Source organism: Capra hircus, chromosome 26 (assembly GCF_001704415.2).
Source record: "Capra hircus breed San Clemente chromosome 26, ASM170441v1, whole genome shotgun sequence".
In the NCBI taxonomy this organism is placed as follows: domain Eukaryota; kingdom Metazoa; phylum Chordata; class Mammalia; order Artiodactyla; family Bovidae; genus Capra; species Capra hircus.
The window spans coordinates 7,334,920-7,350,537 of NC_030833.1; the positions used below are offsets into that span (position 1 = coordinate 7,334,920).

General features: G+C 52.7%; 1 protein-coding gene across 3 annotated transcripts in view; it reads left to right on the forward strand.

The window, feature by feature from the left end:
- Positions 1-15,618, forward strand: part of CTBP2 (C-terminal binding protein 2) — a 167,854-nt gene that overhangs the window by 6,820 nt on the left and 145,416 nt on the right. The window contains exon 1 of one of the 3 annotated variants that reach the window (XM_018041153.1): positions 1,205-1,487. The exons of the other annotated variants lie outside the window; for them this stretch is intronic. The gene's annotated coding sequence lies outside the window, so the exon portion shown is untranslated. Of the gene's footprint in view, positions 1-1,204; positions 1,488-15,618 lie in introns of those variants that run through there. 3 annotated transcript variants of the gene reach the window in all.

Sequence of the window (15,618 nt, forward strand, 5' to 3'; positions counted from 1 at the left end):
AAGCATGGCAATGTATAAAGCTTGATGGGTGAAAATGCCTTGCATCCAACCTTGGAAGTGATTGTGTTGTTTGTAGTGGCCCCAGGTGTGTGAGTCTGTGTGGAGGGATGGGGGTAGGGGGCGGGAGGAGCTGCAGGTGAATTTCTTTGGCTGTCGTGGGTAGAGGCTAGGAAGCCTTGTGTGCACCTTTCCTGCTGAAGGAACCCTGGCCGGGACTTGATTCTTTGGCTGATGGATGTGTTTAGTGCCGTCGGTCCAGAAGTGCAAACAAAGTCTGCTTGTTCAGGCCCAGGTGGGCTGCACACCTATTTGAATGGTGAGGAGCCCGTGTTGCACCCTCCGGGTCTGCCCACCTGGAGGGCAGCCAGGGCCAGCAGCGAGCAAGGGGTAGTGGGATGGGAGGATGGGGATGGGGGAGGGGGTGAAGGGAAGGGGGTGGGCTCGGAGCTCTGAAAGCCCCTTCCAGGGATGGTAGAGGGGACTGAAGTGGAGCGGCCTCACCTGGTCACACGGGCATGCTTTGCTGGGAGGGACAGAGAGCTAGTGACACCAGGGAGGCCTTGCTGTGGGAGCTGCCAGGCCAAATGGGCTGCGTGGGCTCGTAGCACTGGCTGAACTTGACTGACCACTGGGCCCCCGCGTGGGGCAGAGGCTTTCCGAACAGCAGAGACCGCCCCCCACACCCCCCAGGGGCAGCCCACGCTTGGGGGCACCTGCTAAGGAACTGAGGGGTAGGAATCCTGCAGTTTCTTCCTGGTGGTGTGATAAACGTTTTGAAAAGTTTCTCTCCAGCTTCTCTTCAGACAGTGAACTGTGTGGGCTGCAATGCTGGCTGATTCCTCCAGCCGCCCCTTGGGGCCTGGATGAAGCCAGAGGCCCAGTGTGGATGCCACGGTTTCTGCCCGTATCCAGGTACGGGGAGGACACAGTGATGTACCTGATTCCATTTCCTGAGCGCTTTGTGGTTGTGGGCTAGAAGTCAGTCCAGGGGGGCAATCAATAAAGAGTATATTTTGCCGTGCAGATAGCAATATGGACATATAAGTGCCTACAAGTAAAATCTCAGAATGTTTTGATCTTAAGAACATTTCACAGTCATTAATCTTCACGACGCTCCTGCGGGCTAGGTAAATAGAGCAATTCCTATTTTATGCGAGGAAGAAATGTTGAATTGCCTCTGCCAAGTCATAAAGAGGCCGATCTCCGCCTCCTGTTTCCGTAGCTGGCGTTTGGGGGCCCCGGGCGCCCGGGAACCCCATCGTCCCGCCCAGACTGACCGCAGGGCGACTTCCGGGCCCCTGCACGACCTTGTGCTGCGGGGAGGGCAACGCTGGGGCCTGGGTGAAGGCAAACCCGCCCTACCTGGCCGCGCGCTACCTGGAGGGGGGCGTGGTCTGCGGCTGCCCCGCCCCGAACGTGCCCCGCCAGCCGGGGTGCTGGGCCCTGCTGGAAGGACGGGGTCTCCTGGCGTCTGGGGTTCGGCGAAGGTGAGGTCCTCCTGACCCCCGGGAGCCCGCGGACCCGGCGGCTCCTTCCCTCCCCTCCAGACTGGCTTACCTGGAGGCTCCGCCTCCGAAGACCGCCTCCCTGCGGCCTCGCCCCGGCGATCCTTCCCTGCCCCCGGAGGTCCCTCGGCTATCTGGTGTACCTGCCACCCCCACCCCCACCCTATCCACAGCGCGGCCCCCGACTCTGCCGGAAGCGCCCCTCCCCCGGCGCTTCGCCCTTTCACTTGTAGATAGGGAGCCGCTTCCCGCTGCGGGGCCGCCGTCGAGAGGCGTTGGAGATGGCCCTTCCCCCCTGCAGTGCCCACTTCCTCCTCCTCCTCCCTCCCGCAGCCCAGTGCGGGGTCCCTCCCCTTCGCGGCCGCCCACCCGCGGGCTGTCCCGCGCCCTTCCCAGCCCCCGCCCCGCCCCCCGCCCCCGGCCGGTACCTGGAAGGAGCCGGGAGAGGACGCAGGACACCGAGGTGGGCCCCGACCCTGCGAGCGAGGCTCGGAGCAGAAGCAGGTATCCCGCTAGATCGTGCCCCAGCCAACCCCCCTCGACGATCGCAGGCTCCGGGGACCTTAGAGCTGGAGTCGTGTGTGGTCCCGCCCGCCACCCCCCACGGGACAGTGAGGTTCGTCCATTGCACGACGGTGGCTCAGATGCAACTAGCTGGTAGACGGTCCCATGCCTGGCCGGGGCCTGGCCGGCTCGGCATCCTGTCCCTGGGGCGGTGTTGAGGCCGCGGTTTCCGCCGCCACCTTCAAATCCGGGGTATTTCGCTTGAACTGCGCAGAGCGCGGCCGTAGCTCCGAGAGCTCCCGGGCCTTTGCAGGCTTCTCCAGGCTGGGAGCCTGATGGGCCATGTGACCAGAGGCTGCGGCCAGTAAGTGAAGAGCAGGGATGACTTTTTCTTTCTGCACCCTTCTTCTCCTTGGAGGAGGAATTTCTCTGTTTGGCGCTCTCTCGCCCCGCAGGCTTAACTTGGTACCCAAGTAGTGCTTGCAGGCTGTTTAAGTCGTTGTTCTGTCTTTGTGATGATAACACTGCGGACTACCCTTTATTGAGCCTCTATTTAGTATCTTTTTCACTCTCACTAAGACGCTTGGCCAGTGTTTGCATTGAACCTTCACAACAAGGTGGGTGAGGTGTCGGGAACAGGGCGTGCTCCCGCCCTCCAGGTGGCCGAGCTGGGACTTGAAGAAGCTCCTGGAGGTGAGGACCAGCCCCCCTGGTGGAGGGGCTCTTCCCCGCCGCCCTGAGAGCGGAGGGGAGGTGAGCGTTAAGGCTTGCCCCACATCTGGTACTTTCTCCCCAGGGTTCAGATGGCTTCTCCGAAACAATGATCTTTCTCAGGCCGAGTTGCCTTCCAGATCGCATGGGGCTATGAGAAGTCTGGCTTGTTTTAATTTCCGTCTTTGATTAGTGGTCTTTTGTTGGGATCTCACGATCTAATGCCAACGAAGGGTTTCTAGATGGTTTCCTGGACCAGGCCTGTTTTAAATTCACTCTGCTTTCTGAGTTAATGAACAGCATGGCTGCTGAGCAGAAGCCTGAGGCTCAGTAGACGAGTCCCTGTTGGGTGCAGGGGTGGTGGGGAGTTCCCCCTCTGGACCACAGACTCACTGTCCTGGCAAAGACCAGATGCCAGAAGGACCCTGAGGGCTGGGCACAGTGCCGTTGGTCCAGCCTCTCCCAGGCAGAAGTGATGGTCACTGTTTCACCAATCAAGAAGCAGAGTGGGGGGTGGGAGGTTAAGCTACTAGAGGGCCAGAAGCCAGCTCCACCTGGCTCTGGTTTTTCTGTAATTGAGACTTCTTCTGGCTTTTGATTTGGGACTCGGGTGCCTTTGGGGGTGGCTTTGCTGTGCTCCCCACGTCCGACCCCTTCTGTCCTCCTGATCCCCTTTTCCCTTTTCTCTATCTGGGGGATGTCGCTGAAGGGCAGCCCTCCCCCAAACACACACTGGCCCTGAGATTATGTGGATAGCTTTCAGTGTTTGGGGTTTTTTGGTGGTAAAATTGGATTTAGTGGCCAGGTACCTTTTCTACCAGTAGGTAAGGCTCAGATTTACAAGTCTGTGGTCTGGGTGAGTGATCTTAGAGTCTCCTTCCCAGCAGGTTCCTCTTGCTTGGGGGAGGGGCTGGAGGTGGTTGGGGTGCTCCCCTCCCTCCCTCTGGCTGTTCCCTCTTTCCTGCTGGATTCATTATGCCCGTCTTCCAGTGGGAGTGAGCCCCTGTGTTCATCGTGGGGGAATCTGGGAGAAGAGACCAGGGAGATGGTGAGGATTTCACCTAATCGGAATAGTCTTGTTTGTACCACTCCTGTAAAAACTGGCCAGAAACTTGATTCTGCTGGGTAAACCCTCCTTTGGGTTGCTGCCCTGCATTTGTGTTGGCCTTGGAAAGGAATTTGAATGAATACTCCCGAACAAAAGGAGCAGCTTTCTTTTCACAGAGGCTATCAGAGAATTGAAAGGGAATGGCACAAAGTTGGGTGTGTCCTGAAATCTGGAGACTGGCCCTGCCTTGAGTGATTAACTCACCTGAAAGGCACCCGGAGCAGGTGATGTGGGAGCGCTCTGACTGACCTTGGCTTCCTTTAGGGTAAGGTCCCCACGAGATGGAGATTTTCCTGAAAAACAGGCTTTCCTTTAATTATGAGATTATCTTCCTGCCCTGCAACGCCTCTCTTCCTCTAGTTGAACACGTGTGTGCTTGCAGACACGTGTGTGCTTGGGAAATAGATCCCTGAATTCTTTGCTGATGCCCCAGGGCTTCAGTAGGGTGGGCAGGGGGGTGGTGGTGGTCAGGGATGCTAGAGACTGCCTGTTTCAAACTTCGGGTTCTGCCTGTTGCCAGAGAGTTAGGGTTAGGGTTAGCTCGGAGTGGGTTCTTTTTACCAGTTCACCTGATTAGCCCCAGTGTGGTGGCTCAGCGCCAGCTTGGGTCTTGATTATGCCCCGTGATTCTGTCTAAGCCCCCCATTCCCCCTGCAGTTTTCGAACAAGTTCTCCATTCTGCTTTCCCCATGGGAAAGGGAGGGTGCATGGCGGGCTGCAGCCGTGCGGGGATCAGCCTTGGGCCAACTCACCGCCTCTTAGGCCTCTGCAGTGCTCAGTGGAGAAGCTGCTTCCTTGGGGTAGTTCAGCCTGGAGGGTGGATGTGGCTGGATCTTAGGGCAACTAAACACAGGAATGTTCTGCTGCTGCTGCTAAGTCGCTTCAGTCGTGTCCGACTCTGTGCGACCCCATAGACGGTAGGCTCCCCCGTCCCTGGGACTCTCCAGGCGAGAACATTGGAGTGGGCTGCCATTTCCTTCTCCAATGCATGAAAGTGAGAAGTGAAAGGGAAGTCGCTCAGTCCTGTCCGACTCTTCACAACCCCATGGACTGCAGCCCACCAGGCTCCTCCGTCCATTTTCCAGGCAAGGGAATTTTCAGGGATTTTCCAGGCAAGAATACTGGAGTGGGGTGCCATCGCCTTCTCTGCAGGAATGTTCTGGTGGCTCTCATAGTTTTGTCAGCTGGGGCCAGTCGAGAGCCAGATTTGCGGATGGCCCCAGAACATCTTTTGGGTCTTCAGGTGTGTATCGTTGTCCTGCCCCAGGTTTAGGGACCCCTGGCTCTACAGAAAGGCCCCTGAGCTAGGCCCTCCAGCACAGAGCAAGGGAAATCGGATCAGTTTCCACGCGCCCATGTTGGTGAGTACACCAGGTTTCCCAAGACCCAGTTTTTCTCCGCCTTGTGCAGAGTTCTGTTTATTCTCCTCCTTCCTCCAAAATGTTTGCTGCTTTTTGCTCAGGGCTGAGTTTTTGGGTTTTTTTTCCTCTACACTCAAACATCCTTTCTTCTCATTTCTCAACTAAGCCTGGGAATTAAAATGTGGCTTCATCTGACAAAAGCCAGGAGATTTTAGAATTAACATTGGAATTCTATCTGTAATGATGTCTTCCTGGATATTTAAGGAGGGCTTTGAACAGTGAGTGATTTTTTTTTTTTCCTTCCCTAAAACTGGCCAGACGTACTCCCCCAAGTAGTGGGCAGAGGAAGCAGCTCAAAGTGGTTTGAGTTTTCTTTGTGATAATTGTGAGCTTGCCTTATTTGAGTCTCCCCGTGTCCCAGGGGCAGGAAGGGAGAGGGGTTGTGACTAACAGTTGTCTGGGTTGTGCTCTTGATGTGCGTCTCAGATGGCCCGAGAGCATAGACACCACTCATAGCTCAGCAGAACCACTTGAAATGTACGTTGCAAGTATAACTCTGGTTCTTGGAAAGGTTTCTCTGCAGGGGAGATTAAAGGATTTTTTCCTAATTTATTTCATCCTCTTGAGCAGCAGTGGGTGGGCTGAGGTCTTGGAGGGGGAGTGATGACCAATGGGAGTCGGGTCTGGGTGCCCCTGTTAGTGGAGAGCAGGGCAGGGTCAGGGCAGGGACCACTTTCTGACAATGCTTGTAGCTGAGAGTTTTACAACCTGGTGATTACTTGGCACATCCGGCTCCAGGCTTGGATCCAAAAGCTTTTCTCTGGGCCACCCGGGAAGCCCACTTTAGAGCACTGGTTGGATCTCAGTGTTACCTGGGCACTCTTTCTCTGATGGCATGGGAGAGGTCCCAGCAAAAGGCCTCCTTTCCCAGGATTGGGGCTGGACTGAGGGAGGAAGGGCACTGCTTCAACGTTAACACCCATCACCACCGGCAGGGGAGGAGGCATCAGATGTGACAAACTGTTCTAGAAAGCATCAAAAAAAAAAGAAAGGATGACATCCGACCTGTGAGTGCATTCGGAATTTCCTGAGCCCTTGCAAAGGGCTGTGTTGCTGAATCTGAAGCAAGGGTAAGAATAGAGTGGGCTGCGAGGGTCTGATGAGGTCATATTTATAAAGCGCTTCAGTTCAGTTCAGTCGCTCAGTTGTGTCTGACTCTTTGAGAGCCCATGGACTGCAGCATGCCAGGCTTCCCTGTCCATCACCAATTCCCAGAGCTTACCCAAACTCATGTCCATTGAGTCTGTGATGCCATCCAACCATCTCATCCTCTGTCGTCCCCTTCTCCTCCTGCCTTCAGTCTTGTCCAGCTTCAGGGTCTTTCCCAAGGAGTCAGTTCTTCACATCAGGTGGCCAAAGTATTTGCAGTTTCAGCTTCGACATCCGTCCTTCCAATGAGTATTCGGGACTGATTTCCTTTAGGATGGACTGGTTGGATCTCCTTGCAGTCCAAGGGACTCTCAAGAGTCTTCTCCAACACCACAGTTCAAAAGCATCAATTCTTCGCTACTCAGCTTTCTTTATAGTCCAACTCTCACATCCCTATGTGACTACTGGAAAAACCATAGCTTTGACTAGAAGGATTTTTGTTAGCAAAGTAATAGCTCTGCTTTTTAATATGCTGTCTAGGTTGGTCATAACTTTTCTTCCAAGGAGCAAGTGTCTTTTAATTTCTTGGCTGCAATTACCATCTGTAGTGATTTTGGAGCCCCCCAAAATAGTCTGTCATTGTTTCCATTGTTTCCCCACCTATTTGCCATGAAGTGATGGAACCGGATGCCATGATCTTAGTTTTCTGAATGTTGAGTTTTAAGCCAACTTTTTCCTTCTCCTCTTTCACTTTCATCAAGAGGCTCTTTAGTGCTGCTTCACTTTCTGCCATAAGGGTGATGTCACCTGCATTTCTGAGGTTATTGATATTTCTCCCAGCAATCTTGATTCCAGCTTGTGCTTCATCCAGCCCAGCGTTTCTCATGATGTACTCTACATGAAAAGTTAAATAAGCAGGGTGACAATAAACAGCTTTGACATACTCCTGTCCTAATTTGGAACCAGTCTTTTGTTCCATGTCCAGTTCTAACTGTAGCTTCTTGACCTGCATACATACAGATTTCTCAGGAGGGAGGTCAGGTGGTCTGCTATTCCCATCTCTTGAAGAGTTTTCCATGGTTTGTTGTGATCCACACAGACAAAGGCTTTGGCATAGTCAATAAAGCAGAAGTAGATGTTTTTCTGGAACTCTCTTGCTTTTTTAATGATCCAGTGGATGCTGGCAATTTGATCTCTGCTTCCACTCCTTTTTCTAAATCCAACTTGAACATCTGGAAGTTCATGGTTCACGTACTATTGAAGCCTGGCTTTTGTAGCGTGTGAGATGAGTGCAATTGTGTGGTAGTTTGAACATTCTTTGGCATTGCCTTTCTTTGGGATTGAATTGAAAACTGATCTTTTCCAGTCCTGTGGCCACTGCTGAGTTTTCCAAATTTGCTGGCATATTGAGTGCAACACTTTCACAGCATCATCTTTTAGGATTTGAAATACCTCAACTGGAATAAAGCGCTTAGATCAGGCCTGATGTTGTTGAGTTGCTAAGTCATGTCTGATTCTTTTGTGATCCCATGGACTATAGCCCACCAGGCTGTTCTGTCCATGGGATTCTCCTGGCAAGAATACTGGAGTGGGTTGCCATTTCCTTCTCCAAGCTACAGGCATGATCAAAAAGTGGTCCCTGCACTGACCCCACCCTGCTCTCCACTAACAACAAGGCACTGGGGATCTTCCAGACCAAAGCCTCTTGCACTGGCAGGTGGATTCTTTAGCACTGAGCCACCAGCGAAATCCAATTTGAATTTTTCAAGAATCACTATCTACTTTACTTCCACACACATTTTGTCCTAATGCGCCCTGTGTGTGTGTTCAATCAATCAGTTGACTCTTTTGCAACCCCAGGGACTGTAGCCAGCCAGGCTCCTCTGTCCTTGGAATTTTCCAGGCAAGGATACTGGAGTGGGTAGCTATTTCCTCTTCCAGAGGGATCTTCCCTACCCAGGGATGGAACCTGAATTTCTTGCATCTCCTACATTGCAGGCAGATTCTTTACCACTGTGCCACCTTGTTAAATTTATAAATACAAAATAAACAGAGAAGTAAATTAGTTGCTCTTGCCCTGAGCAATTGATGCTTTTGAAGTGTGGTGTTGGAGAAGACTCTTGAGAGTCCCTTGGACTGCAAGGAGATCCAACCAGTCCATCCTAAAGGAAATCAGTCCTGATATTCATTGGAAGGACTGATGCTGAAGCTGAAACTCTGATACTTTGGCCACCTGATGCGAAGAACCGACTCATTGGGAAAGACTCTGATGCTGGGAAAGATTGAAGGCAGGAGAAGGGGATAACACAGAATGAGATGGTTGGATGGCATCACCAACTCAATGGACATGAGTTTGAGTAAACTCTGGGAATTGGTGATGGACAGGGAAGCCTGGTGCGCTGCAGTTCATGGGATCACAAAAGTCACGAATGAGTGACTGAACTGAACTAAGGTGCTGTGTGCCCTGAGGAGCAGATTTCCTTTTGCATTCCTGGAAAGCGGTCAGGGAATCTTGATGGAGGCACTGGAAGGGGAGGGGTTGCCTTCAGGGGACATCCGAGAAGGCTCCCTGGGGCTTGATTGCTTTGGCTGTGTAGGGTAGGAGACAGGCAAGATCTTGCTAGGCAAGATGGTGGGTGGGTCCTGTCCTAAGGGAATGGGTCCTCTGGGGGAGGGAGACTTGATCCTTTGCACCAAAGAGGTGGATGAGTCTCCCAGAGTTGGGGGGACCAGAAGGTGAAGGGGGCAGGGCCCAGAAAGGAGTGTTTGGGGTGAGAGTTCCAGGTCCTGGTGTTCTTAAAAAAATTCTGCCCTACAGTGGGAATTTGCTGTAGGGCTCAGGAAACTCAAACAGGGGCTTTCTATCAACCTAGAGGGGTGGGGTGGGGAGGGAGCTTCAAAAGGGAGGGGATGTATGTATACCTATGGCTGATTCATGTTGAGAGTTGACAGAAAACAGCAAAATTCTGTAAAGCAATTATCCTTCAGTAAAAAACAAATTAATTTAAAAAATGAAACTATATACCAAAAAAAAAAAATACCGACCTAAACAGGGCAGGGAGGGCTGGGGGGAGGCTGGCTTGGTTAGGGAGTGATTCCTGAGGCCTAAGCGATGATCCTTTCAGGAGGTTGTTTTTAGATGGTGGAATCCCTCTGAGGGATGCCCAGTAAAATATTTGCTTTCTATTTAAGACCTGCTTTCCCTTCCCGGAGAAGAAAGAACGAGTGAGTGGTTGGGTATTGTGCCTCCTCGGCCTGAGAGCAGGCGGTGCCCTGGGCCGTGGGGTCTGCTGGTGATGGCGCTCGGCTCTTCTTCCCAGACAAGGTAAAAGCACGGCGGAGGAGCGCCTGACCCGCCCTGTCCTTGGAGGGTTTGTCTGGGACGAGGCCCCTCCCTGTCCCCTTCTCCGCACACATCTGCCTTCATGTGCCCCCTTCCTCCTGCTGGAGTAGGGGCGTCCGAGCGTCTGGAGCGCAGCAACTGTGAACTCGCTTCCCAGAGAACCACGTGTTGGGTTTGTCTTTCTGGCACGTGGTGGGCACTCGGTCAGCAGCAGTGCCGGTGACCCGCCTTGGTCCAGCTGGGTGTCCATTGTGCCGTGGGTGTTCCTGTGTCCCCATCTGGGCCGGGAAATATCTCCTCACAAGGCGGTCGCCCACTCCTAGAAATGGGCTGGCCCCCCCAACTGTGCCACTGCTCCCAGCTGCCCCATTGGGTCAAGTGAGCGAGAAACAGTTGGGGCCAGGGGACTGGGGTTAGGGAACGTGTCCTTCCGGAGTCTGTGGAAGAGACCAATCGTCACCTTCAGGGTGGCTGGTCATTTCATGGACCAGCAGTTTCTTCTGGCTTAATTCACACTGTTAAAAGAAACGTCACTTGTAAAGCGAGATGATCCTTGCGGATGCCCTTGGGAGGCAGCCAGTGGTGGAATGCAAGGGGCCAGAATGCCCTATTGCCACATTTGCGAATGTGCACAGCAAGGAAGGCTGATGCAGGTGGAAAGGGTTTGAACGTGAGCTGTTTGATACTCTTGTTGTCTGCGTTGGTGATGGAGGAAAAGAGTGGTAATATCTGCAGATTTGGTGGTTCTTAGGTAACCGAGTAAGTGTCCTGCCCGTGCCCAGCCCCTCCTCTGCACACTGTGTCTCATTTCATCTAGAGCAGAGAGTTGGGATTGGGGTCTTCCCCTAGTGGCTCAGACCAAAAGAATTCGCCTGCAGTGCAGGAAACTCGGGTTCGATCCCTGGGTCCAGAACATCCCCTGGAGAAGGGAATGGCTTCCCACTCCAGTATTCTTGCCTGGAGAAGTCCATGGACAGGGGAGCCTGACAGGCTACAGACCATGAGGTCGCAGAGAGTTGGACACGACTGAGCAACTAAATACGCAAGCACGTGCGCGTGCACACACACACACACAGGAATAGGGAGGAGTCCTCTGTGCGCTGCTTTATCAGAAGGGAGCAGGTGAGTTGGGCGCACATTCAGTGGCAAGAAGCTGGCTGTGGGCTTGGTGGTTTTCACATGAGTAACTCACAGTCCCCAGGGAGGGCTGCTGGCTGCCCAGGTGCCCTGAGAGGGTGGCCTCTGGAGCAGGTGGAGCCCCAGGGCACCCTTGGCTGGGAGTCAGTCTCCTGGGGCTCCGCCTAAGGAACACCCGGACTGAGAACCTCCGGGAGGGGGTTCTCAACGCAGCCATCCAGAGCCTGCCAACTGCATGCAGACCATCTTTCTTTAAAAACAAACCACACCCCCGACACACACCCACACAACTTGAGTCTAGTTTTTGAACATTTGGCATGACCAGTGATTGAAGGATTTTATATTTGAATACTCTTCCCCATCTGAATGAATAGATCTCAAAGTGGAAATCTGGATTTCTGCCTGACCCAGTCTCTCTCTCTTTTTTTTTTTTTTGGCTTAAGCGGGGGTTCTACCCCCTCAACCAGCACTCAATATTCCGAGGGACTTGAGGGAAATTGTGTGTGTTGGAGCTGGGTCTTCGTTCTGATGCACTTGACATTTAATTGTCTCTTCTGACCAGTTAGCAGTGCTCACGGGGAGGAGGCTGGTCTGAGCGTCATAGCCTAGTGGTAAGAGAAATTGTTTTTACAAATTACCTTTTCGTAACGTATGAGCCGTGCTGGCAGTGGAGCGCACTTTGAAAGTCAGTGTATGCAGGCTGAGGACGGGTGCGGCAGAGTTGGTGACAGTTTTTGAAGGCAGAGGTCAGCAGGAGGCACTCCCACCTCACCACGTGGGCCAGTGAAGTCTGCCTCAACTTTTTAATCTCACTTGTGCGTTATTTCATCCATGTTGCCAAGCAGATTTGGGGATGACACTTTTCTGTTTCAGAAATGCAGATAAACACATTTTGTGGCAAATCCTTTTTTACCTTGGCGAATTTATTGATCAGTATATTGATTAGTATTGAATCAATATAGAATTTATTGATTAGCTTCAGTGAGGCTGATCGCTTATGTTGCTGTATCGAGGACAGCTTTGTAGAAACACCTTATCATACACTTTGTAGGTCCCTTTTTTGGAACACCTTATCATACACTTGCTTGTTTTGTTTTAGTAATGACCTCAGTAGGAGGTGGTGAGACTTTCCCAATACAGGGATGGGCTCACAGTTAATAAACGATGGCACAGAATCTGAACTGGTTCTTTTTTTTCCAACACCAGGCTGCTTAGAGAATGGCTGTGTGTTCAGATAGTTCTAGGGATGGAGTATGTGTGTATACACATTCCAAGGCAGAGAAACGTGCAGGGTGGTACCCCCGTGTTGAGGTCTGGAGGAACCTGGGGCACATGCCCTGTGCCAGCTGAAGAGTGAACTTGAAAGGCCATGTGCATGCAGTGTCCACCGAGGATTTAAGGGGTCTCCACCTGCCTCTTGATATGAGGTTGGCAACTGTGGTCTTGGGCACAAGAAAGAATTTGCCCTTTCTGGTTTGAGTAACTGGTTTCTGGGGGGGCAGTTTGGGGTATTTTTTGAGTTTCAGGCCAAGCCACTTTCTGTGAGAGAAATAATAGCCATTACCGTCACCCTTACCTGGCAAAGTGGCACAGAGCTAAGTGGGCCACACGTTGAAAGCTTACCAACTGTGCTTAAATATGAGAAGTGGGAGCCTTTCGGGCCCCAGTCGTCTCTTTGGGGGCTGCTTTTGGACCCGGGTTAGCAAGGAGATGACTTTATGATTTATGGTGTTTATGAAGACTAGCATACCTATCTATTTTCATATAGACATCTTAATAGAGATTAAATACAAAATAAAGCAGAATGCATGAACAGAGATATTCCCATAAGCAATGTTGTAGTGTTAGGCAGTGTAATTATGTTTTGTACACTTCCCAATTAAGCAGTTATGCATTACTGGGAAAACCACCTTTAAGAGACTGAGGAAAGCTTTATAACTTAGTAGATCAAATAAAAATGGATGTATAATATTTTATGCATAGGGTTTAAAATTTTTACAGCATATGCTAAGGTAGCTCAATTGGGATTGATTTGTGGAAATTGATGCTGTGACATTGAGATGCATTTGCTTCTTCTGAAAATTGCCTGTTGAACAAAGATCTGCTTCTTCAGCAAATAGAGCTCCTACTGTGTGACCGATGCCAGGGCTGCCAGCAAGAGCAAGGAGGATTTACTCTGAAGTTCAGAGAGCTGGGATGGGGGCAGGGTGCATCCCCAGCGCAGGGGTGGAGGGTGGGTCCTCTCCAGGCCTGGGGGTGGTTCTCCTGGCCTGAGGAAGGGCTCTGTTGTGTGGCTCTGGTGACGCAGATGGTAAAGAGTCTGCCTGCCGTGTGGGAGACCCAGGTTTGATCCCTGGGTCGGGAAGATCCCCTAGAGATCTGGTGGGCTACACAGTCCATGGGGTTGCAGAGAGTCATAGGGGCATGACTGAGTGACTAACACTTTGAGTATGGAACCTCCCATCCTGGCCACCCTGGGGCTCAGCTGCAGGCCTGGGGAAGGTCCCTACCTCCTTGTGCCCTTGCGGTGGGTGGGCGTTCTTCATATCCACCTCTGATGTGTATGAGGACTCAATGTGTTAATGCATGACAAACCCTCAACGTTGCACCCTGAGTTCTCTCCAGTGTGGGCTTTATTGCTTTTATCATTACTCGTATTCTTTCTTTGTTGGAGTAAAGAGTATAAAGTGTGGGGCAGTCGGTGGGGCTGGGGAGGCCAAGAGAGAGGGCCAGATGTACCGCCGCCAGACCCGGCATTTTATCTTTTCGCTGTTGTGCTGTGCTCAGTCGTATCTGGCTCTTTGTGACCCCGCGGACTGTAGCCTGCCAGGCTCCTCTGTCCATGGGATTCTCCAGGCAAGAACACTGGAGCGAGTTGCCATTTCTTTCTCCAGGGGATCGAACCCGAGTCTCTTATGTCTCCTGCATTGGCAGGCGGATTCTTTACCACTGCATCACCTGAAAAGCCCTTTTATTTTATTTACTTATTTTTATTTTGGCTGCACAGCATGGCTTGTGGGATCTTAGTTCCCCCACCAGGGATTGAATCCATGCCCCGGGAGTTCAGAGTCTTAACCACTTAACCACCGGGAAGTCCCGGGATCAACTTTTTAAGAATGCTATATAGATATACTTTCTGTACAGTAAAATTCACCCTTTCAGCGTGCAATTCTGCATGTTTTGTCCAACGCTGTGCAAAAGCCATGTGGTTGCAGACCAGTTTGGTCACCAAGGGAGGTCCCAGGAGCTCCTTGGGGTTCCGCCCTCCCTCACCCCGCCCACCACCACTGCAGTTTGTCCATCTTTGACAGTAGCAAGGCCAGCCTGGGAAGTGTGGGGAAGTACCTGGGTGCTCATGTGAGGTGCCAGGGTTTTCTCGCATATCTGTCATGTCCGAGGGTCCCGCCGGCTCAGGGGGACCCTCCAGGCTCAGCAAACAGACTTGCCTGAGTGGATCCCACCGTGTCGCTGCAGGGAGGAACACTCAAGGAAGTGAAGGGCACTGAAGGAAGTTGGCCCAGGCTGGGCAGACTCTGTGGTTGGAATCTTTATCTGCTCCATTAATTCCCCCTGCCCCCTAAGGTGCCCCCTCCTCCTCCTCCAAGCGGGCAATACCACACCCACACCTCAGGCCTGGGTACACCTCCGGCCATTGTCCCTGGACTTTCCAGGGACACACACACACAACAGCTGCTCGCCTTCCTCCCTGGGTTCTGCCAGCCCCTCTTGGAAGGTGCCTGGGGACAGATGCCTCCTCTGCCCACCACGGCCGCCAGCTCCAGGTCCAGAGGGCCTGGGAGTGGCCGTAGGTCGCTGGCTCCTTCCTGTTCTCTCGGTGTGGAAGTGGCTGAGCAGAGAGCCAGGCAGTGTTTGCTCTCGGGTTCCTGCATGCCCAGGCTGGTCCCTGTGCCTGTAGGGGCGCAGGGCATCCCTCACGGCCTAGCCTGGCTTCCCGCAGGTAGAGGCCAGCCCCCCAGTCTGTGGTCGAGGAGGCTGGTTGGCGGGCAGCCTGCAGGGACCAGCGCCCTTTCCTGTGGGAGGGTCAGCGGTGGGTCACCTGGGTTGGCGACCCACCCTGGAACCGGAGTCCTGGGTTCCACTGCCACCTTTGCCAGCTCCTGTGTGTCACAGGGGACCCTGGTTTCTCTCAGGTGTATGATGAAGACTGGCCCCTCTGCGCCCAGAGGATGTGCTTATGAGTGGTCTCCGTTGCACTTTGGGAAGGAAGCCACCGCCAGCTCACTCTTCATAGTCTTAAAATACCCTCTGTGTCTGTTCATTTGGGGAAATTTTTATGAAATGAGTCTTTGAATTTTTGAAATTGTTAAGTGGGGATCACTGCACTTATTAGCGTTCCGGTTGTTGCTGGAGCTGTCTTTGCAGGGCTTGCGGTTTGTGCCCGGTGCCCCAGCGCTCAGGGCAGGGAGAGGGCTCACCGGGCGGAGTGACTCCCAGTGCCTTTTGCGTGCATTCACTGTTAGCAAACCTTCTGATGCCTATGAGCTCAGATGCCCCCTGACCTTGATTCCTGGCCTGAGATTCCCATCTAAGCATCCTTGGCCTCTTTGGGGTGGTCGTCCGCGAGCTGACACGCGTGCCGTGAGTGCAGCAGAGATGTGACCACATGCTTAGAAGGTTTGGGGAGCTTCCAGATGCAAAGAGTTTGGACCCTGGGGTTCGTCGCTGAAAGGTTGGCGCTCCAATGGGACAAGAGCTGTTTGAAGCAGCATTTTGAACTGCTTGTCCTTGAGTGGCTTCCACACTCTTGACGGTTCTTCCTTGCGGTGGGGGAGGGGGCGG